The sequence below is a fragment of the Argiope bruennichi genome, chromosome 2, assembly GCF_947563725.1.
Source record: "Argiope bruennichi chromosome 2, qqArgBrue1.1, whole genome shotgun sequence".
NCBI lineage: Eukaryota > Metazoa > Arthropoda > Arachnida > Araneae > Araneidae > Argiope > Argiope bruennichi.
This window is the reverse complement of record NC_079152.1, coordinates 5,493,845-5,518,984: the sequence shown is the minus strand read 5'-3', so window position 1 is coordinate 5,518,984 and position 25,140 is coordinate 5,493,845. Positions and strand designations below refer to the sequence as shown.

The following is a 25,140-nucleotide window of genomic DNA, read 5'->3' as shown; positions in this document are numbered from 1 at the left end:
GAATTCAAATTCTCATGGTAAGTTCTTGAATCATTATAATAAAATAATCAGAATAACATGATATTCGGAAGCTATTTTATTTGGTACCTCTAGAAAGTATTCCGAAGGCACAAAAAATACATAAACCATAGTTTCCTGGAAACATGGATGTCTTTACTGCCTCTGAGCACAAGAACCGAATGACCGTTCGTGTTATACTGGGGGATCCATTTCTGTCAATAGATGGCGAGGTTGCCCAAGAACGGAGTTGGCCTATGTATGCTTTCTTGTCAATAGGGAAATGTAAGGTCAAACCTTTTCAGACGCGTGCCTATGAGAGATGAGTAAAAGATGTTTTGTGTAATTTTATCATTTCTCCACTAAATTTATTTTTGGGGCCAATCCAAACGTGTTGCAGTTGATATTTAAAATTTTCAATCCTTCATTAATCGCAGTTACCAGCATATAATAATCAGTAAGGTGAGTGAACTCATTTGATTTTCAAGTATATGAACGGCAATCTAGGAAATTCATTTGCAATCTCTACGAAGGGAGTTGTGCTCATTTCTCAACATCGGGTCTTTTTTTTTTCCTCTCCACTATGCAAGGGTGCTTTCGTATTTGCGCTTTAAAGCGGTTCTGTGAAAGTTGCTAGAGCCCGGCAAAATCTACCGTATTCTAAAATCTAAACAACGTCTATCGGACGCTATTGGCGCATTCATTATTTGCCCCTTTTGACTTTCATGGAGAATAAAAACAAGCATACATCTCAGAAGATTCTGGAATAATTAAACTATTCTTAAATCGTAATTGAATGGTTAGTTACATTTTCATAATGCGAACTGTTAGTGAAAAAAAAATTCTACATAGATCTAGATTCCGCTTCTATTGAGAGCAATTAAACATTTTTTTCCTTCAAATTATTGAATTATTGGAGTGAACTTAAAGATCAAAATTTACTTTTATATTCTGGCATTTAATGACATTCTCCATAGTTTGATTTAACCTATTCATTTAATCTTTTCAGACGTCTACGTGTTTTAACAGAAGTGATCACGGCACAAGATGCCATTTGGAACCTTCAACTTTGCAATTCGGAGCTTTTTCAATGGAACTGTGAATGGAGATCCAATTTATGCAGTTGAGTTTAGAAAATTCATTTTGGCTTCACCTAAATTTATATTAGTGCCAAAAAACCGAATATATAAATGGTCTGCACAGTGGAAATGGTATGTATGTAGTCAACATTACTTAAGGATATCAATACATCTTTGAAATGTTTTATTCTATTCTAAGAGCAAAATACTGAATATTTATATAATTTTGATTCTATTTTTTCTTCGAACTTCGCCAAGCTTGAAGTGTGCAAAATATCTGATTCAAAACAAAGGCAATTCAATGAATATTTCATCTAAAAATTGTCTGGAAACTTTTATTCCTATACCAACTTTAAAACATTGGTCTTCCTTCATTCCCTTCAAATATAATACTTATTTTTTTTATCTTTGTTTTTAAAGTACTTATTCCTCAATCTACATGGGTGAAATGGTTTTTAATATGGATAACTTAAAATTTGATAGTGTATTAAATTTTGTTAGTAATCTAAACCAACTTTCCAACAAGCAACTTTATGATCTTGTCCATTTCTAGAACTCACTTGTGATTATAAAACGAGTTATCAAATAATTCAATGTGTTATGACTGCATAATTCCTTAATACCGTATATATATTTTATAATGATCCTGATATTCCCCTTTCAAATATTTGTTTTAAATATGCAAAATAATTTTATGCTTAGTTTCAACTATGTTTTCCAAGATTTCTAAATTTAAAGGAATTTTGGTCTCAAAGTAAACTTTAACGCTATCAAATTTGCTATAATTACCGTCATATGCATGTTCGGCTAATTTAAAATATACGAATAGTTACTCTTGTCAAGAATGTTTATTTTGTATGGTGGATAAATCAACGTATTGTTAGCATGCATGTTTGTCTTGCATTATTTGAAATGTCGAAAATATTTTCAATAAATATTAATCAATCGGAAGTCGTGTATTTTCGTACATGAAATAACTTTGTATTTTGAAAAGACGTTTTCATGTTATACATCTGATAATACTCGACTTTTGGAACTATAAATATTCTGAAACCGTGAAAAAATAAACCTTCAGTTTCTTTTCATTACCTTTCATATGCGAATTTCATAATGCATTGCATTGTTATGGATAAAAAATTTAGACATAATGTCAATGCTTATAATGTCAATACTTATTAATTTAGATCTTTTACATTTCTGATTTGGTTTTTTTTCACCGTAGTCTGTGCAGATATATTAAATCTGTTCGTTGCATCCATTTGCAATTATTTTTTTAATATTTTATTTGTTAAATTTAAAATAAAATAGTAATAGTTGAGGTAAGATCAATATTAAATTTAAAATTCTAAATCTATCGCTACTTCGACTTTTAATTTTGTTACATCCGCGCATAAAGCATACTTTCATTGGTTCGGCCGGTCAACCAATCAAAATATCCTTTGATTCTCAGAAAGCATTTGATCATCGTGCCTGATCACCACGGTGATCAGTATGCTTTTAGAGAAATTACATGCTCTTTAATGATTAATATAAAATAATATGCATAAAATCCTTCTCGAATATAATCTCTTTTGTTGAAGGAAAAAGTGAATGGATACGATGAATGTTAAAGCGACCTGCCCTACATTTAGATTATTTTTCTTTTCCAATAACACGAGAAAGTCTAAGGTTCCGAGTTATCAGTTTTAAAATAATAAATTTGTTACGTTATTCTTTTGATTTAATAGAATGTCAAACTTTCGCATATTCTATGTTACATTAAGCATTGAAATAAAATTTTTGTAATTTTTTAATTGAAATTCTGCCAAATGCATTAACTTATATAAACGGGTTTTTTTTTCCTTAGTTATAGCAATTCGTGCTGCATAAAATATTCCAACTTAAGTATGTTAATTTAATGTTAAACGAATGCTTTACTTATGAAACTGAATTCTTCTTAAGCCAATTTATGTAACAAGCCTCTGCTGTTTTGATACCTGTACTGGATCCTTCATGCATTTATATTGTACTTTTTGTTTGTAATCTTATAAATGACCTGTTCTCGTATATCAAATATGTAAATAAATCTTATGTACTTTGAATTCAATTTTGTATTTAATTTCGGAATATTTTTCACTCCTCTGACAGAAATTATTCGATGGGAGACGTCTCAAGGAAATTATAAATTCAGTTAAAGAATTTGTTAGTTTAAGACGGTGCATACATCCAAGTCGTTAGAAGTAACCAATCTAAAGTAAGAAATATTTTGAAGACGAAACTAAAATGAAAACGAAACGAAATAGTTTCGGAATCGCAACTAAAAATTATTTCTTATTCAAACTAAAACCAAAAAAGAACAGGAAAAACTTCATAGTATTTAGAGAGCGCAAATGCAGCTACTTCTAAAACACAGATGAATTGAGACAAGTCATAAGTCGTTAGAAGAATATTGAATTGATTCAAATGAAAAGTATAAATGCATAAGATGAATTAATAGTTATTTGCTTATATCCTTTACCTGAACTCCTAATTTTTATTTAAATTAATAAAATTTACTTGTTAGTTTATTGATGAAAGTGTAGATATGACAGATTAGAAAGCTGGTCGTGTTTTAGAAATATAGTAGAATTTGGTAAATTGCAGTTTTTCTCTTCTTTCTAACATTGTTTTTCGTAGAAATTTTAATGTCTTCAAATTCGAATGAAGATAAATACCAATTAAATTCAAAAATTAATTTTCTATGTTCCTCCCCGATCATAAGTGGAAAAATTTGGAAGATTCTTTATTCCGGAAATAGATTTTGTAATTAAAAAAAAACTTTTTGAGAAAAATGGTGAATGAATGTTGCAATAACCTAGTGTTGATTGCTTCTTAATTTTCTTTTTCGATAATGAAAATGAAACCTTTTAGCAGCTGATTATTCAGAATTTTTTGGTATTAAATTTGGAAAAACATTTCCTAAAAAATTAAATGCAATATTTTTCATTCGTTCCGAATAGTATTATACAATTGAAAACAATCGTTGAAATTATAATTAAAAATTCGCCATATAAGTTATTGTGCAGTAATTGATTTAAATGTATGCAACTCTTAAAAATTCAATAATAGAATTCGGAACTGAAGAGTCGGTTTATTTTAAAATGAATTGAATGAATTCATTTTAATGAACTGCATGTATTCTTGTTAAGTATTTTACATAAAATTGCAAAACCCATTTTACTTTAATACCCGTTATGAATCCTTATTTAAAATGCACTCATATTCTACTTTTAATATTGTAACAATCTTGTAAACCATCTGTTTTTGTATATCAAAATCGTAAATAAAATGTTATGTATTTCTAATACATTTTTTTTATTTAATTACCAAATATTCTGATCTTTTTTCAGATATTTGTTAGTTTCAATAGTTAAATACTTTCTAGAAACTACATTGCTAACATCTACGTAGTCTAAATTTAAGATGGTACATAAATCTACATCGTCTGAGAACTATTGATATAAAATAAAAGTGATACTAATTTCTATTCTTTACTTAAAATCATTTTCTAGTTTCAGCTTAAATCAATAGCCAATTCAGCTTAGATGTAAATCAGTCCTTACCTAAAATCTTTTTATTAATCTAAATATCATTAGAATTTATTTGCTAGTTTATTGATCGAGTATAAAGATGAAAAATTAGAAATGTTGATTCATTTCGCTATTCTAATGATAATATATGTATGAGAAATTAGCTGAACTGTTCATGCTCTAGAAATGCAGTAAAATTTGAGGAATTCGAATTTTTTATTATCATTTTTGAAATTTCTCTTTATTAAATTTTAAAATTCCTAATTCGAATTCAAAGTTTACAACAACTTACTATTTTACATTTTTCTCTTTATAATTCGTAATCGCAAGTGAGTAATTTTTTGTGGCCTTTACTTAAGAAATTTCTTATTTTTAAAATTTTTGAGTTGGATGAGAATTGTAAAGTTTAAGTTGAAGTTTTGTTGCACTATTATTCCTCATTTTCCACTTTAAAATTTATATAAAAATAAACATTTTTTTTTTTACTATTACTTTATTAAAATCTTATATAAAATATATACAGATGAATTGTCATTTTTCATTTAAAATTTTTACCTTTTAAAATTTTTCATTTTTATTTTTACCTGGCTATGGTGATTTTTATACTATTTTTCTTCGATTTTATATATTGTGGATGATTGGAATTCTGCAATAATAACCGACTCGCTTCTTAATCAAAATATTTAATGTATTTAAATATTTATCAAAAATGTTTGGAATTTTCGTTCTTAAAGTAAAATCCCTGAATTTAACCAAGAATCGAAAGGCCATCTCTAAGTTTACATCCACATTTAAACAGCCATAAAATGTCGTCTTGAAATAAATTTAATCTCTAGATTTCTGAGTGTTGGAGATATACACAGCAAATATTGCAAAATATCAAAAGAATTTTATACACCAACATGCTTCACAAAGAATAAGGAGGAAGGCTAAGAGCATCCAGATGGTTCTCAATCGCGATTTTATGACGTAAATGTAATTTTGTGTAAAGGCATTTCACGCATGAGCAACTTTAACAGTGTACATGACGGAAGATTCCATTTAAAGAGAGGAAAATGAGCATTGATATCTAATACTAAGAATTTTCCGATTTGTATATGTATACTTTAATATTTTTTATAGAAAAATATTAATTTTCAATAGTAATAATTACTAAAACCTTTTTATCCAAAAAAAAAAATTAGAAAATCTACTAAAAATTGAGAAGCGCTTGAAATTGTATTAATTTCATAAAGTCTAATAGAAAGGGAATTCGATTTCATAGCTGTAATACTGAAAATAGAATTTATAAAATTATGTGGAAATTTATTCAGCATGTTTGACAAATGCTTGAATCAGCTCTTTTAGTGTACTTAAAAAACTATTGTATCCCATTTATTCATTAATTGCAGTTGATGACATATTATTAGTAAAATAATGCTAGTCTAATAAATAAGATTTAAAAAAAAAACCTGCATATTTGACTGTTAAATAAACCCAATATACAGTTGCGGGAAAAAAATTGCCACCGAGATTTATTTTGGAATCAGTCATCCTGTGTGAAAAAGAAAACGGTTTTAAAGGTAGTAATGAATATTAAAAGATGCCGTGCCTAAGATTTTCGCAAGCGCTCATCTACATATTTAAAATTGTACAAGCAATCTATATATTTAAAATAAGGGGGAAAATGAACCTTTCACAAGCCTGAACCACTGGTTCGATTTCGCTAGTTTCTATTTCACACAAAAAGTCATGATCCCTAGATAAGTTATCAATAATGCTTCGTTCCCCCAACCACTCCCATTTCGAAAGTTATTGACTAATAAAACCATACTGCTCAAAACCATTGAAGGATATTGAGGTTGTGGATTGATTTTGCACTTGGAGAATTGTTTGAATGATTGATACATTATCGACAGACATAGTTGGCTATATGAGATAAAAATGACATTTTTTGGGAGAAAAAAATGTTTTATTGAGCATTTGGGTATAAAATTAAAAAAAAAACACAATTTGTGCATATGAGGAATACAAATAAAAAAGATGTTTCCTTAAAAGAAAATCGTTTTTAGTAGGGAGTATGGTTACCCTAGACGGCCAGTAACTTTGAACACCTTTGAGGCATCGAGTCAATAAGGCTATTAATGAGGGACTGGGGTATTCTGTCCCACTCCTCCAGAAGAGCTCTTTCCAGTTCTTCGAGAGTTTGTGGAGGTGGTAGGCTTCCAATAATTCATCTGCCTAGAATGTCCCAAACATGTTAGGTTGGATTCATGGGCGGAGAACACGCTGGCCAATCCATTCGTGTGATTCTTTCCTCCAAAAGGAAATCATTTACCAAGTTAGCACGATGTGGCCCTCAATTGTCGTACATTAACATGAAGTCATCTCCAATTGCTACAGCTTAAACTACAATAGGTCTCAGGATCTCATGCCTATATCGGCGACTGGCCAGAGCTCCATTTCAAATGATAGAAGATCGGTGCTCCCATCAATGGAGATGCCAGCATAGACCATCACTCCCCCACCGCCAAATCTTACACATTCGTACACGAACGCAGGATTGTTTCTAGTACCACGTTCCTTCCGGATGAAAATACACCTATTATTAAAATGAACAGAAAAACGGGACTCGTCAGAAAAAAGAATACTGCGCCATTCATTTCTCCTCAAGTTCACATGCTCTGTTTCCCGCTCCCTGCAGGCGCGACAGTGCCTTACTGTTAACGTGACACACACCATTGGTCAGCGAGCATACATATCTATAGCGTGAAGGCGGTTTCGGACAGTTTGTGTCGAAACTGTAGTGCCAATAGCCGAGCGAAGTTGTTGAAGAAGAGTGACATTCCTATTTTGGTGTCTTCGAGCCGTTAGAGTTAAAGAACGTCCTTCATTGGGCGTTGTTGTACGTCTACGCCCTTGCCCTATCTTTGGTCTGCATTTTCAGTCTCTAAAAATGATTCGAGATCTTGGAAATCACACTTTTTGAAACTCCAAGGGCTTCTGCTACTTCGGCTTGGGATTGACCCCCTCTAACCTGCCAACAATTCTCCTGGCTTCTGATTCAGTTAAATGACTTCATTGAAACATCGCACTCATCGAAATAACGCGCTTACTCGATCAGTCTTCGATGTCAATCATTCTTTCCGTTTTGTCTTACATTAAGTTAAAAACCAAATTGAATTCGCTACCGCTAAAGCGTCGTCTTCGATGTCAAAATCAAAATTTGCATACTGCGAAGTTTGAAAATAAGAAATTTCTCTATTCCATTCTCTTCTTCCATTTTATACAAAAAAAATATTGCTTATACCGTTATTTTATGCAAGACTTACAATATCCTTTAATTATTTTGAGCAGCGTATAGCGTAGCACACCGATTAAGTCGGATTCAACCTGATGCACCCGACCGATTAATGTCACCATCTGACCATGGTTCAAAAATTATGAGGTCCGTCCCAAAATAGCTCTAGTTTTGCTTCAAAGTGGGACGTTAATATAACTAAACTAAACTAAACCAAACCAAACTTGTATGGTGTGTGAACGGCTGCCACCGAAGGCAGCAATTTTCTTTTAAGCTATTAACATATATATATATATTGATTAGTCTCTTATTAAACTGAAAGGGATTCATTTTGAGTAATATCATTTACAATAATTATCGAATTCTGGGGCTGCAGTCCTATTTTTCTTTTCTGCTAGTATCAGAACTGTCAGTATTAAGGAGATTCTGTCTTTTATTTTTTTCGGAAAGTTATCGTTGTTCAAATCGGTTACTTCCCTTTTAGAGCCGAGTACTTCCATTTCGTTCATTCATTTAACGTCAGATCACTTAAATTAGTGAGAATTATATCAGACATTTTTTTAATTAGTGGAAACTATTTAAATGCAGTAAGTTACAAATGGCAATTTAATATTTAAGTAAAAAATTCTTTGATTTTGCTTTTTGATTAGTTTCCTCCAAATTTAAATCTAGGGAAAATCCATTTGTAGGTTTAGCTTAGTTTAGTTATATTAACAACCCGTTTCAAAGAAACACTAGGACTATTTTGGGTAATTTTGAACTACGGTCAGATAACGAGGATGACACTTGAACTGACACTCCCTCTCCAAACTTTCTTTTGGGGGATCTGAGAAGCAAAGGATTTGACATAATGCTTTGTTGGATACCCCGTCACGTAGGCATTAAAGGTAATGAGTTGGCAGATTCTGCCGCTAAATCTGCATCAACCCCACTTAACAGATGAGTCCCTTTGGCTGATGTTAAATGCTACATAAAGAAACATATTTACAAAATGTAGCAGCAGCGATGGGATTTGCAGGAAAATAACAAATTGCATTCGCTAAAACCCACACTTAGCAAATGGCCTCAATTAGAAGAAAGGACGTTACTTTGACACGTCTTCGAATTGGGCATACGCGTTTTACACATAAATATTTACTTTTTGGTGAACCCGCACCCATTTGTGGTGCATGCCAAAACCACTATTCAATTGTGCATATTTTAATCGAATGCCCAGTTTTTAACGTTCAACGTCAACCCTTTTTTAATACAACGATTTTATCTCTGAACGATCTTGTGGGAGAAAATCCTCACTCTAATATCTTCCTTTTTTTACAGTCGATAGGCTTTTTATATCATATATGATTAGTTTTATAATGTGCCACTTGCTTTCAAGTACTTAACAATTTTTTAAGACGAATTTTGTGTATTTTAAAACTTTTTTCACTGTAATTTTATATGTTTATATATTCACCATACGTTTGGCGCAGCATAGCCCTGTCTGGCTTTTGAGCCATTAAAATCCAATCAATCAACCAAACTTCCACACCACACCACACCACACCAGTCCAGTTTACTGACAATCGATAAACTGGACAAGCATCAAAGAACCCCAGAAAACCGAAAGAGAAGGTCAAGGGGAGAAAGTGTGCCCTGTCTGAAGATTCCAGAGTCGTTGGAACACGGCTTAATGCATTAAAATTTTTTAGTGTGAAACGTTTCGTTCATCGACATTTTGGGGTATTTTTTATTACCAAATATTTGAAATTTATTTTATAATAGAATTTAGGATATAATTTTTTTAGAGTTTTATATTAGATTTCTAAACCATTTAAACCATTGAAATAAAAAGGTTCATTAATATCAGTTTCAACAACCTCCTTATTTTTCATCTAATTTTCAATAAACTTTTAGATTATTAATCCAAATTTTTTTGGTAAAATTAAATAATGCGTCATAAGTGTCATTTTTTTTACACAGTAATATGTAACATACATAGTGTATAGATCAATGCAATCAAGGCATATTTCACATAGTGTGGATGCGCATGCAATTCAGTAATAGACGAGATAATGTTTTGAATCTTCATTTATACCGAAATCAAAACATCAAATGAATAAAAAAAAAAAAAAAATATGAAAACAAGCACCTTCTGAAAGACATTTACGTTCAAAATAATTCATTCTTTTAACACTCAGTTAAGATTTTTTTTATTATTACTATCTTCAGTATTACATTTTTTAAATATAAACTGTCATGCTCATTGAATTTTTGAATATAAAATACAGGGTGTTTATAAAGTCCCGGACCCATTTTGATGTTTAATAACTCATAAAATAATAAAGATAGATTTAAATTAATAACATAAATGGTTAAATAGACTCAAAAAGTTTCATGACCCTTGTCAATGAACTTCCACGTGTGCCCCCTTCGTCGCACGGAGAATATCAAGTCGATAGTCAATTTCATGCCAGGTAGCGACAAGCATGTCGGCATCCACAGAGCCATTTGCGCACTTTATGGCGATTAACAATGCCAGAAACATGAAAGGATGCTTCATCGGAGAACATTATGCTCTTCAGAAAATCAGCAGCATCTTCTATCCTCCTTAGCATATCTGTTGCAAAGGCCATCCTCCTAGGCCTATCGTTCGGTTCCAAAACTTGAACAATTTGAACTTTGTATGCATGCAGTCTTAATTTTTTTCTTAATAACCTTGTACACCGTCGAAATTGGGATATCCAATTCTGTTGCCGCTGATCTCACAGATATTCTAGGATTGTGTAAAAATGTCTCTCTGACACGCTCAACATCAAAATCACTTGTGCAAGGACGTCTGGAACGTTTCTTATCTTTGATACTTCCAATTTCTAGAAAATTCTTTTTCCACCGCAAGATGCTGTTTTTGGATGGAGGATCTTTTTGGTAAATTCTTCTGAAATTTCTCTGTGCTTGCACTATCGATTTCATTTCTATGAACCACCATAAAATCTGTGCTTTCTCTTGTGGTGTATGCATTCTCCTTAATATCCGCTAGAATAAAACATCACATACAAAAGTACTACATAGAACAAACACATCAAAAGTAAACATAACATTGCAATAGTTGCCAAAAACAAAAGAGAGAAAAATGCAATTAATAATCAGACAATATTTAGAAAAGTACAGATATTTAGACTGGAAAATGAAATTATCTGAAATTAACCACACGTGCAGACGATATTTACAAAAGTAAAAATATTCAAACCTGAAAAGGAAAATATATGAGTTATTCCCTCAATAAATGTCATAAGTGTGTTTATATCTTTATTATTTTATGAGTTATTAAACATCAAAATGGGTCCGGGACTTTATAAACACCCTGTATTATTCTGAATTTTTGATCGTAAGGCAAAGAGATTGTTTAGACTTAAATTTTTAAGGAAGGTTTTACATCTGGTTTTCAAAAACTTGCGCATTATTGTTTTTTATTTAAAACATTAAAAAAAATAATAAATGCGAGAGAAATATATATTCCAAAAATATCTTTATTTGGCAACTCATTTTTACTTATTTTTTAAAATTCTTGTCCAACCTAAAGACTACATTACGTCAAACGTTATATATCTCATCTATCAAAGCAATTCGATAAATGAGATAACATATTTTTAAATCTTCCTTTAATACTGATATACAAAGAATTGTTCCTTAAACTCCGGGGGGGGGGAATTACTCAGCGAAATATATTTCGCAAATATATTCCATCAGTTTTCAGCCTGAACACTTCACTCGAGTTCAACATAAATATTACATTTTAGTATAAGCCGTCATGCTAAATTTTTCAAGCTGAATTTCTGATTTTAAAATGTTGTTTTAAGTTTTCTATAATATTATCAAGACAAGATCTTATTAAAATGAAATGTTGAAAGAAAGTCACATGTAAAGTTTTCACAAATTTACGCATGGGTGAATTACGCGTAAATTTTTAGTAAATCATTTTTCGATCGTTGAAATAAAAGTTGGGAGAAATATCTACACAAAAAATATCCTTATATTTCAACTTATTTTTATTAAACTTTTAAAATGTTATTAAAAAATCATTACTCAAGAGTAGATAATATGCCATATATTACTGCTTAATTTTTTTGTACATTAGTATAATTCAGAAAATAGACGAGATGATTTTAAAACTTCATTTTACAATGAAATAAGAAAAATAAATGAAATTTGAAAAAATGTTTCAAACGATCATCTAAAACATCTTTTTTTTTTTTTTTTTTTACCAATCATTATCTTGGCTGGGCAGATAACAGACGCTTTCATCCATAGGGTAAAATTGTTTTAATTTCTTCACCAGTGGATTGAAGTTTACTTTTACTCATAATGAAGAAATAATAAAAGTTTAAATAAAAAATATTATCCTGATAATACAAAATCCGATTCACAGTACTTAAAATAAAGAATGCCGGAGTCCTGGCACAGAGGTAGCGCGTCTTCCCAGTGATGTGGGTGTCTTGGGTTCGAGACCCAGTTTGGGTATGTTTGTTCTTCATCTGTTCTATCTGTGAGATGTGTGAATGTACCCCCCCCCCCTGTAAAAAGGGGCTGTGCAATCTAATGTGATGCTTGAGTAGCTAAGACATGCTCTTGGTCCTAGTTGGCGCCACTAAAAAACAAGAGACGCACTCTCGGCTTAAAATCGTTGACTTCGTCAGCGAGCTTGTTCATAGCAAGTGCCATTAGAAACAACAAAATAAAGAGTAGAAATTCACAATGAAAGAGAAATTTTCAGAATAGCATTCGTACAAAGAACTCGGTATTCATATAACTTATCTCACTCTCTAAAGGGGAAAAAAAAAGAAAACTCCCAAAATTTTGGGGGTCTCTTAGTGCTATTTGAAAGCCTTATTTTGTACACGACATCAAAAATTCCGATGGTCCTTTGATGATAGAATAAGATGCTGGGGATATAAAACCACTTCCCTTCACAGTAACAAGAGTTGCTACCCATTTTCTGAGAAAATTGCAATGTGAATAGGCCGCAGTATCAGTGCAATAGTTTATCTTTATATCATTACAATGGTCTTAATACTGAAAAGAGCCTCTCATGCTTATCCGAAAAATAAACAGCATGTCGGTAGCCTTATATATCATTTATCGTTAACAGAAAACTTCAGTGGAAAATATCTTTTATAAATAATTATAAAATCTTTCCAGTTTTGCGAACAACAAGTGGTAATAAAAACTACAAATCAAAACACTAGAAATAGAAATAGAAACTACAAAACAAAATCAAAACACAAAATATGTGCAAAAAACCTATTTAGTGAATCCCTCCCCAACTCTACCACCTTAGGCACAGAGGAATCTTCTGTGAAAAAGCTGCGATCGTCAGAGACAACACGGACTTCCTGTAGTGCTTAAAACAGTAGTCGATTTTAATACCCACCTCCCATGTAACAGAATCAGACGCCCGAAACCGACCCACTTCCCGAAGTGCCCCAAACCGCCCCGCTGGAAGTGCTAGGATTAAAACTTGAATTGGATTGTCGGTTTATAAATCTTAGAATCCTCAGTCGCTGCCGGGATACGTGGCTTCACGGCTAGATTGGCAGGGTGTTTTTGGAGGTCGTTCGGTTCGGGACTCAAAACCGGCATATGGTTATAAATATACAGTATTATTCCCAATATTTATCCTGAAGTTACTATGAATTATTCTAAATCATTAATTAAAAAATAAAATTTTTCGTCAAAATATTTCAATATTTAATTGAAATTTTAGATGTCGAAATCATGCACATGGGCAAAATTCATTCCTATTCTTATCATTGTGCTTTTAGACTAGACTCCCCCCGTGTTTAAAACTTGAATTGGATAGTCGCATCATGAATCTTTGAACCCTCAGCCGCTGTCGGGTTAAAAAGCTTCATTGCTAGATCGGCTGGTTCTTTCACTGATTTTTGGAGGTCTTCAAAACTCGAAACCGACTTATGGTTTTATATATTTTACTTATTTAAAATTTATTTTGAGTATTATTCCCAATATTGATCCTAAAGTTACTATTAATTGTTTTAAATCATTAATTAAAAAATAAAATTTTACGCCATAATATCGCCTTAATTGAGAATGAAATTATATAATTTCTTTTCTGGAAACGATTAATTTTGTTCAACATGTGTTATACCTCAAGCCTATAAAAGGCATTAATATTGTTTTTATCTGGATGAATTTATAATTGGCAACCGAAGTCAGGACATGACGTTTTTGTTTGGCAACAATTTCCGGGTGGTGCGTGTTTCGCGATCTAAGATGGAAGTGTTTATGTTAACTTTACAATATTAGTATCTTTTATTTAATTTAATTTGATACCAATTTCGTTAAATGCTAAAGTATTATTAGAATCTGAACCTGTTGAAAGTTACTTACTGTATAATTTAGTTACACATACCATCTATTCTTTTGATTTGATTGTCCACACTATGTAAAAGACTTCTCGCAATTATCATTTACCAGTCATGGAGGAAGTTTGGTATGTTTACTTATGATAATTTATGCTTTAAAATGAATTTTATTTCAGTTTTGAAGGGAATTTTCATATTAAGAAATAATCGGTCTGACTTAAATTGTGGGATTCATTAGGGTTAGAGAACGTGTTTGGCAGCACGTTTTCTGTAAATATAGGTTGCATTCTTTGTAGTGTCTCTATGCTTATTTTTAAATACAGAAAGTTTAATAAAGTAGAATTTCTATAGTATGTGACCTCATATTTCTGCATAATAAACTACTTATGAATATTTAGATCAGATGGCAGGATAGCATTTCTCTATTCATTTCCCATATAGTTCGTTTCATAAGCAGAGTAATATTTTTTATCTATTGGTATTCCTAAATATGTGAATCGTGGGAATTTCTAGTATTTCAAACTGCAATTTATATAAAAATTATCAATTTGAGTTATTAGAAATTCATTGTTATTATTATTTTGGTCTTGGTTAATTAACTTCCACATTAAACATTTGCATTCCCCTTTCCTAAATTTTATACTCATAAGTTTCATTATGATAAACTGAGATACTGTTTTAACTAGGATACTATTTTTAAATCTGTTGTTTTAACTGTGATTGGGTAATAATATGCAATTAATATTAAATACATGTCTCATTTTATGCTTGTGCTGTATGCTTATGTTTATGCTTCTAAAAGAAAATATTAATATAGGCGTTATTCTGGGCGATTTTCTATTGTGGAATAAACTATCAGCGCCAGAACATATCTATATAGGTCTTAAAGGCTTTATGAGATACACCATAGGGATATGCATGGCACAAGATATTGATCCTTATTCTGATGCAAAAATGAATCGTAATTCATTGTAGAGTACATTTTCTGTGCCAGAAAATTTGCTTAAATTTTTATCAATATAGTGTAATTTTATATAGGATTATAACATAATTATAGGGTTTATAATGTATTCTAAATTTATGATTTCTTATTATTAATAATGTGTTATTATTTATTATCCTCCTTTTGTTTTTTTAATTTTAGTGAAAAATCTAGAGAAATATTTTACTCCCCCTCCCCCCTTAAATTGCTATTATTGTTCTTCCACTTGAGATTTAACACTCCCACTGATCAGTCATTTTAAACTTTTGCTTTAAAATGCTTTAAAGTTTTAAAACATAAAAACATTTTATCCATAAAATGTTTAGAAAGTATTCTAGAGACATTTTTGAGTTATTTATGGAAAGCAGGAAAAGCCATTATTACTGCTTAAAGAGTTAAAATGAATGTGTAGCTTCTTGTCATAAAATTTTATTTTACATGCCATATGTTATCAAATTTGTTACTTCAGTGTATGTACAGATGCAAATTACTATGATGCCTAGAAGAGTATGAAAATGGAGTATACATACTCCATACTAAAGATGCAGTTTCTTATTTTTCATTGTAAAATTTTGCACATTTTATTTTTTGAAATTCAATCATTACTTTTTTTTTTCATTTTGATGTTTATTTTAAATTAATACCAATATTGTTAAATTAAATTAATACCATATTATACTGCCCATATGTTGAGATGCTGTGTTAAATAAGATTTCATTTCAAGTAAGGGATTAGTTATTATTTCATTTGACAGAAATCTCATGAAAGAATTGATAAATGACATGACACAATTGGATTAAAAAAAGTATAAATATTTTTTGACAAAGTTATCAAATTTGTAATGTTTTATGAGCATAATGTATCTTTACAATTATCATTTTCAGTCATGATGGTAATAAAAAAGTAAATATAAGGCATGTTTCTAACTTGAATCTGAATTACACTTGAAATGAATAGAAATAATGTGTGGCATATTAAAATTGATTACAATGAAGCAGGCTCATTTGTCATATTCACTAATAAAGGACTCGACTATAAATGTCTGTTGATGTTCTATAGTATAGTCTATAAAATACCCTATAATAAAGTTAAACAAAATTTTGACATATTTCAGAATAATTGCTGAAATTATAATATCACAAAACTAAATTTAACACTATTTTAAAATTAAAAAAAATATATTTTAAAAATAGATTTTATTGTTCCAATGACATTCAGAATGTTTTACATTGTTTAATCATGTATTTTCTTTCTGAATTGAAAGTTTAGAAAGAAGCATTTAATTTATTATCCATACAGATTATTTGAGGATTTAAGAAAGTGAAATCAGCTGGAGTATTACAAAAGACAAATATTTATATGCTATAAAATAGATTACTTGAAAAGTTAAATTTTTAATGGCACTATGATGTCATGGAATTTGACTCCATTATTATAGTTTATTGTACATAATAAGCAATGGCTATTAAGATAAAATGCTTCTGTTTTCAATCGCAATTTTGTACTTAACGAAGTTTTGCTGAAGGAATAATAAATATCACATTAAGTGATTTGATTGAAATGAATTCCAACAGCATTTACAGTGAATCAGCTGGTCATCTAAGGAGGAGAATCGATATTAAATTTTAATATATACATTTTATGTTTACTATAATATATAAATAGTACATATATATTTTGTTGTTATATAAAATATACAAATATTTAAAATTTTATTATTAAAACATACAAATATTTATGACGTAATTTAAAAAAAAACGTAATTAAACGTAATTTAAAAAGTTTATTCTTTGATTGTAAACACTTGATCTAGAATGTATTCTTTCTTAATTGTTAAATTGAAAAACCCCTCACTTTATTTTTTCATATTTACTTTCTTTTAATTATGAAATTTATTTGCCTAATTTGGTCAGTTAGTTTGTGATAAATCTATTAAGATAAAATACTTTTCAAATAATCATAGAATTAATTTTGTGCTAAATTGGTTCCTCTGTATAAATTTTTACTTGTTCAAGTAAGCATTTTGTTTACCTTTGTTTTCAAATGGTTATATTTTATGCCTAAGTGACTATTGGAAATCTTAAAATAAGATGTCACCTTCAGATGGTCTTTTTTAAAATCATGAAAATAAAAAGGCAATTTTTTTTGTGCATTTGTTTTTATTTTAATGTTACAAAATGTTATAATTAAATAAAAATTTGTAAACCATAGGCCCAGTCAGAAACATCGCCCAGATTATTAGTTTCAAACACATTCTGCATAAATGGGTAATTAAAAGAAAAGAAGATATTTTTCGGTGTTGGGTGAGAAAGCTGTTATTTTCATATAACATACTGTATGTAACAATATATATACATTATCCTAATTATATTAATATCCTTGTTTGAAATTTCATTAAGGTTGTTACATTCTCCTTAATCTTGGAAGATTTTGCTCCTATATTCTCTCCCCCACACAGACAGAGATAATCTATTTCAGATAATTGAATAATTTATTTATTTATATATATATATATATATATGAAAGTCCCTGAATGCCTTCTGTTTTTAGATTTCACAAGTATAAAATATGTTTACATAGCAAGAAAAGAATCATGGCAAAAAGAAAAAATAAAAAAAAAAAAAATGCTGTACTGAATTTTTAAAAAATGATTCGATAATTATAAATCTTATTATGTGAATGATTTAAAGTATAAAATATTTAACACATTAGAATTTTAACAACATTAAGATAGTGTTTAAAATTTAATTAACACGAGTTTCAACTTAATCAACTGTAACCTTTATTTAGCATTATAATAAATTAATATCAAAATAAATGTTTTCAGTATATCTTTTAGATTATTATTCTAACAATGCATGAATTCATTTAATCTCTTTGATGATATTGTTCATTGTAATTTTAATTTATGTAAAATTCCATGCTGATACCCTTTTTAGATGTGAAGGTGAAAAATGGCTCATGAGATTTCTGAATCCTAGGTTTTGTATATATTGTAATGGAATGTGAAAAACTTTTATTGTATCTGGAGATGCACAAATGAAAATAAGATATATGTCACACCCCACTTTAGAGTCTACTGATAACCATACAAGAATACAAATTAAGTAGCAGTTTTTAATATAAAATTGTTTGATGATTTAAAAGTAATTTTTTGAGTATTTTATTTTTCTAAATTAAAGGAAAAAAAGTGTAATATTATATTTTATTATTTTCTACTTTTTAATTTTTTTATTCATTCTGATAAAAATAAAGGAAACTTGCAAACATTTTTTTTTGTCAATTATCAAGTAGCACCACTTATATGGAATGAAAATTTAATAAAAATATCAGTTAATGGTATTTAGTTCTAAAAATATTGAAATGTAGAAATGCTATTTAAAGTGCATGAGTGCAGAATTTCAAAAACCCAAGAAATTTAGGAAGAGAATGAAAAATTGTTCACAAAATTCCTTCTATATAGATTTTTAAAAAAAGAAATAATCAAGTTTTAATTAAATATTTTTGAAAAATAGTCTGTTCACTGAAAACACGTGTGTACAAAATTAACATTAGAAAGTGAAGGGGAATTAATTACAGAATTTTTTCTTTATGAGCTTGTATCAAATCAAGTTAAATAAAAGCATGTAAAAAAATGCCAGCTAAATTTTGCATATTTATTTAAATTTCAGAGTATATTTTCTATTGCAGTAAGGTTTTGAAAACATTTTAGTGAATATAATTTGAAATTAAGTGTTTCAAGAGATTCTTTAAGTAATACTTTGAAAAATACATCAGAATTAAAGTTAAAATGCAAAGGAAAATATGGGATGTTCTTATTTTACTAAAAAAGCATTCTTGTTTAAATAAACCATTGCTGTTATATCAAAATGTTATATATGAAAAATTACACATTATAAAATATATGTTTTGTTATAATGGCTGGAACCACAAACAATATACAACATTCTGTGGCAGCAATCACAATAATTTGGGAGTAGATGTTGCTAACTTATGTGTTAACAGTAATAAAATATGTTGACAACTTTGATATAATTGTTACTATACAACTTCTTGTGGATGTCAGCTGTATGTTAAATAAAAGAGGAAAAAATTATTACTTATTTCTATTTTCTTATATCTGAACTGTTGACAAAAAAGTTTGTTAAGATTTGATCTCCAAATTTCAAATCGAACTGAATCCTAAAAATACCTTTTTGTAATTAAGCTGATCTATCTGCGGATAGGACATGGATACACATTAAACTAGAAAGATGAAATCTGATGTGTGAATGCAGTACAATGAAATTGTAGATTTCTGTTTAATAATGCAAAAGATCCATTGCTGTGAAATTTACTTGTTTGATTAACTTTAAATGGTATTATGATAAATCAAAAGTACAAGCTAGAAAAATGAAATTTGATCTATGGCCTTGCTATCAAATTTGAATATTTGTGTCAAATTTTATATGTAGTGAGTCAACAGGAGCAAGTTCAAAATGCATAAATTCTATTTATTATGTTATTGAATTCAGAGTAGATGACTTCACACTGTGCAAGTATATGAAGGTATTAAGAATTAACCACCCTTCATTCAAAAGTTTTATATATCTATACTTATATATAAAGCTCAATGTGTGTGTGTGTTGGCGCTCTACAGAAAAGACCATTTGACCTACAGCTACCAAATTTGGTACGTGTATACCTTGGAGGTCGGGAATGTGCACCTGGGGTCCCTTTTTTTGAAATTTTAATTACTAATTAAAAACTGACTTTCCCGCCAAAAAAAATCTTTTCATTTTCCCCACCGCCAAATGAGTAATGCTTCAGTTTTTTTTTTTTTTTTTTTTTTCCCCAACAGCAATGAGACTAGGGCTAACATTTTTTGGCCGATTATTTCAAACGATTCTGTTTATTTTCTTAATGTTTTATGCATTTAAAATTAAACATTGTTAATTAATCGATCTTTCAGATTAATTTTGAAGTACTTTTGAATTAAAAAAAACAGAATAAAGAAATTAAAAATTTCTAATCTGCATAGCGTTACCCCAACTGGCGTAGAAAAATTCACGCATGCGCATTGTATTCTGATTGTTTACATTTCAACGGAAGCGGACTCGATTTAAATTATTTTTAGGTTAGTTGTATGCTTTTATAATTAGATTGTATTTATGTTAGTTTAAGTTCATTGTTTTTTAAGTAATTTTTTAACCTGTTTTCGACCGATTATTTTAAACGATTCTCCTTATTTTCTTAGTGTTTGATGCATTTAAAATTAAGCATTGTTAATTAATATACCTGCTGAAGATGAATCTGAAAAAATTTTGTTGACAAATTCTTGAGATATTACATAAATTAAGAAAGATAATCTTTAGTGCCCATAAGGTTTAAATGCTCAGTGACTCTGTTTTCAGTAATCATATTACAAAAAAAAAAAAAAAAAAAAAAAATGCTTTGTTTCAGTAAAAAATATTATTATATTAATTGTAGATTCATTCTTTCCACTTTAATTTAAAGCATAAATTTTACGGGAGCTAACAGAAAATTGGAGCGATACAGATTACGTTATGACTGAAGGCCTTTATAATATTCTGAGTGAATTGAAATTTGAAGTTTTAAAATATTTTAATAAAGAAGCTATTAAAGTAGGAATTACATAAAATAGTTAATTATTAAAATTTTAACAAGCATTAAGATTGGCGAATCGGCTGGTCGCCAAAGGCGGCTAGTATATATATAAATGGTATCTTGTGAAGATAACTAGAGTAATTTTATTTGGCTTGGAATATGTTGCAAGAAATAAAATCTCGGACGAGTTCGTAAATGGCCCATCTGGCTTAAAGGGGGTGGAAATAGTGGCGGGGTTAAAATTTTCATTTCGCTATAACTTTCTTAATATTTAAGATAGAAAAATAAACTCAATTAGCCAAATTAGCATCTCATTAAGACGAAGAAGAACTTTTGTATTTAAAGTTTTTCGATAACTGCAATATCGTAGGAGCTGAAAAATGATTTTCTCGCGCTCATTTTGCCCGTTTCGAACTTTAACATTTTATGTGACTCAGATGTAAAGAAATCTCTGTCTTCCAGCCAGCCGTGAGTTTTTTTTTTTTTTTTTTTCCATTTGTAGTAGTTGATGATATTATTATGTTGCTGAAAATGAACCTCTGCTAATATATTTTATGTTTTGCCCATTCTTTTTCTGCAGTTTGAGCAAATTAAAAAATAATAATAAAATAGATCAGATAGAATAGAAAAAATAAAATAGATCCGGTTGACCGAAAATAAATCAGTCAAATATGGCATATTTGACTGATTTATTTTGGGATATTCTGCTGAGGTTCTTATTTTATACTTCATTTAAAGCATTCATTGCACAAATTAAAATTTATTGGATAAAGAATTCGTTTTAACCCTCCATAACACACTCCTATTTTTACAGCATTAACTAACTTTTCGGATTATTTTGACCCCAATTCTAGACAGTTACCCCTAATTTTATAGATTCTTCAAACAAAAAGAAGTTGCATTTTTTGTATGAATATTTTTAATTTCATATAAATTGTATTTCGGATACAAATTTGATTTTATAAATTTATTAAATCAATTAATCTATTCGCGACCTTTGCAAATCAGTCTGTGGATTCACCTGCAAAAACACCCCTCAATCTTTGCTCCTCGCATTTGTGCTTTGTCGCAGTCTAAACCACCCCCAAGGATTTGGAGCACATCAGACCCCAATATCTTCCTAAAATATGATCTCAACAGAAATGAATTATTTGACTTTTTAAACATACCGGATTTATTTCCGTACAATTTTCTCTTCTAATTTTAATAAATTTTCAATTTAATTTTATATAAAATCCCTAAGTATGTTTTTATTGTTGTGATGAAACTCATATTTATTTCATTGCTCCATCAAAACATCCAGTCGCTTGCTTTTGCAAATTTAATTTTAAAAATACATCTCTGTTATATATATGAATTAACTCTTCGAAGTAGGATTTTCACTTCCGGTTTTTACTGTTTTAAATTCGCACGCACAATAATTTGTGTTTGAATGATTCTTTTAAACTCATATTTTTCAATCTTATCAAATAACAAGGTGAAATTTAAAAAAAAAAAAATGGATTTCGAATAGTGTTTTTGATTTTTATAGTTTATTATGATTGTAATAGTTCATCTAGCAGGAAAGACAGTATTTCTGGTGGGAGATTTATATTTCTATAACCTTCATTGTAATTTCGTTATCTTATCAATTTTTTTTTCAAGTGAACACTGGAACATTTCGAATTTAAAACAAGAGTATTTGAAATACAGGGTGGTCAAAAAAAACTTCCCCTATATATGAAACCCTAGCGGCCTATCCGCTCAACCAATCGAACCAAAATTTCAGACATGGTTGTTTGAAGGTATGCGCTGGAGATTGTGATGATTACAAACAACGTAGAGCTCACTGTTACGGTTACAGTGAGAGAATTTCGAAATTTTCGAATGGCAACACCCACTTTTTCCGTGCGCAAATTGATCAGCGTATTGAAAAACCACAAATGGCGTTGGAACGATTAGCGTGTGACAAAAATTTCTGCCATAAAGCATTTGCAAAGAAGAGCATTATAAAGGCACAGAGAGGAAAGAGAAAAAAAAGCTTTTATTGGAATGGAAAGTTATAATTACAGGTTTTCAACGTGTTCACTTTCGCAGGCGACAACGCATTCGGGAGATCGTGGATAACAATGCCGAACGTAACATGAAAGGAGGAATCTGCATAACTTCACGTGTTATGGCATCTTGCAATTCTGTCACATCTCGTGGACAAGGCGTGTACACCTTAGATTTCAGATAACCCCAGAACCAGAAATCCATAGGAGTGAGTCGGGAGATCTCGATGGTCACGAAACTGCAAAGTTACTAGAGATGACTCTTTTCACAAAGTGTTGTTGCAGCACTGGTCGAACACATTGGACGACGTGTGGAGGAGCCCTATCTTGCATCCATACAATGTCCCTAATGACATTTCGTTGCTGCAATTCAGGAATAACGGAATTCTGCAACTATGTCAGAATTGCAAGATGCCATAACACGCGAAGTTATGCAGATTCCTCGTTTCATGTTATGTTCGGCAATGTTGTCCATAATCTCCTGAATGCAATGAGCCTGTAATTGAAAACCTGTAATTATAACTTTCCATTCCAATAAAAGCTTTTTTTCGCTTTCCTCTCTGTGTTGTCATTGGTCCTTTATAATGCTCTTCTTTGCAAATGCTTTATGGCGGCAATTTTCGTCACACTCTAATCGTTCCAACGCCATTTGTGGTTTGTCAATACGCTGATCAATTTGCGCAAGAAAAAAGTGAGTGTTGCCATTCGAAAATTTCAAATTTCTCTCACTGTAACCGTAACCCTGAGATCTGCGTTGTCTATAATCGTCACAATCTCTAGCGCATACCTTTAAACAACCATGTCTGAAATTTTGGTTCGATTGGTTGAGCGGATAGGCCGCTAGGGTTTCATATATAGGGGAAGTTTTTTTTTTTTTTTTTTGACCACCTTCTATTTTCCATAGATTTTTATTATCATGTGAGAGCATGATGTTGTTTCGTTTGAGGTTTTTGAAGCCTCAAAATACGTAGGCAACAAATTGGCGATTTATCGCTTTTGAGGCATCTATTTTTCGCTTTTAGGATTATTAGAAAATAATGTAGAAGGTTGTCACAATTGGCGATTTATCGCGAACTGATTTCCAAATTATTCATTCTCTGAATTCTTACGAATTGCATTAATTAATTTAAGTCATTAACCAGTTTAACCCGGTTTGAAACAATCACAAGACTATCAGATTACGCATCCGTCAATATTTAGAAAAATGATGTTTATTTTTCCATTTTTCCCATCTCAAAATCGGCCGAGCTCCAAAACTTTGTTTGCCTGCTAGAAAAATTTAAAATGAAAGTTAAAAATTTTATATATATATATATATATATATATATATATATGTCCAAAATTAAGGTCACAAAAATGTTTTTCAAAGTAATTCTAAATAGCTACCAGTAAAATTTAAACAAATTATATTTTGTATATTGTGAAGGACCGGTAACACGATATTAACCTTTGTTGTGGGAAAAAATGTTGTTTAGCGTTATTTTTTGAGGAACTATTGAAATTAGACCGTTTAAGCATCTGGGAGTTTTGCCTGCAATTTTGTGAATATTGCATTAAAACAAAAAATGTAACCTGTTTCCAGTGAGAATGAGTTCTCATAATCGTTTAGACGATTTCTTGAGATGGAGAGCCGTTGGCTGGCTTGAAGCAGGGCAGTCTCAGGTGGAGTTGGCTAGATGGTTACAAGTGGCACCCAAAGTGGTATTCATGTTGTGGAATCAATTCCAAAGAAGTGGTACTGTAACTAGGAAAGCCGGCCAAAGCTGTCACAGAGCAACGACGCCTGCACAGGATCGCTATCTGGCACTAAGCGCACGGCGGCATAGGCTGACAACGGCTCCTCAACTTGCTCGTGACCTTGCTGCTGCGTCTGGAATAAGAATTTCCAGACAAACAGTATACAGACGTCTAGCAGAGAGGGCCCTTTATGCCCGGCGACCCGTTGCGTCCCTTTGACTGCATCCAACAGAAAGGCCCGGTTCTTCTGGTGCAGAACACATCAGTCTTGGGCACAGCAAGAATGGGGGCGTGTTCTTTTCAGTGAAGAGTCGAGATTTACCACACAGAGTGACACTCGTCGAATCTTCATCTGGAGAGAGCGAGGAGCTCGCTATCATCCCTCCTACGTAAAAGAAATCGACAGATTTGATGGCAGAGGAATCCTTGTCTAGAGTGGCATAATGTTGGGCAGTCGTACACAACTGCACGTCTTCGATGCGGGTACTGTCAATGCACAACTCTATAGAGATGAGATC

The 25,140-nt window shown here is 30.7% G+C and overlaps 1 protein-coding gene across 2 annotated transcripts in view; it reads left to right on the top strand.

The window, feature by feature from the left end:
• Window positions 1-14,140: 14,140 nt before the first annotated feature.
• The window catches only part of LOC129961877 (forkhead box protein N3-like), a 62,094-nt gene continuing 51,094 nt past the window's right edge, over window positions 14,141-25,140 (top strand). The window contains exon 1 of one of the 2 annotated variants that reach the window (XM_056075493.1): window positions 14,141-14,391. The gene's annotated coding sequence lies outside the window, so the exon portion shown is untranslated. Of the gene's footprint in view, window positions 14,392-17,526; window positions 17,549-25,140 lie in introns of those variants that run through there. The other variant, XM_056075494.1, reaches the window with a different exon arrangement.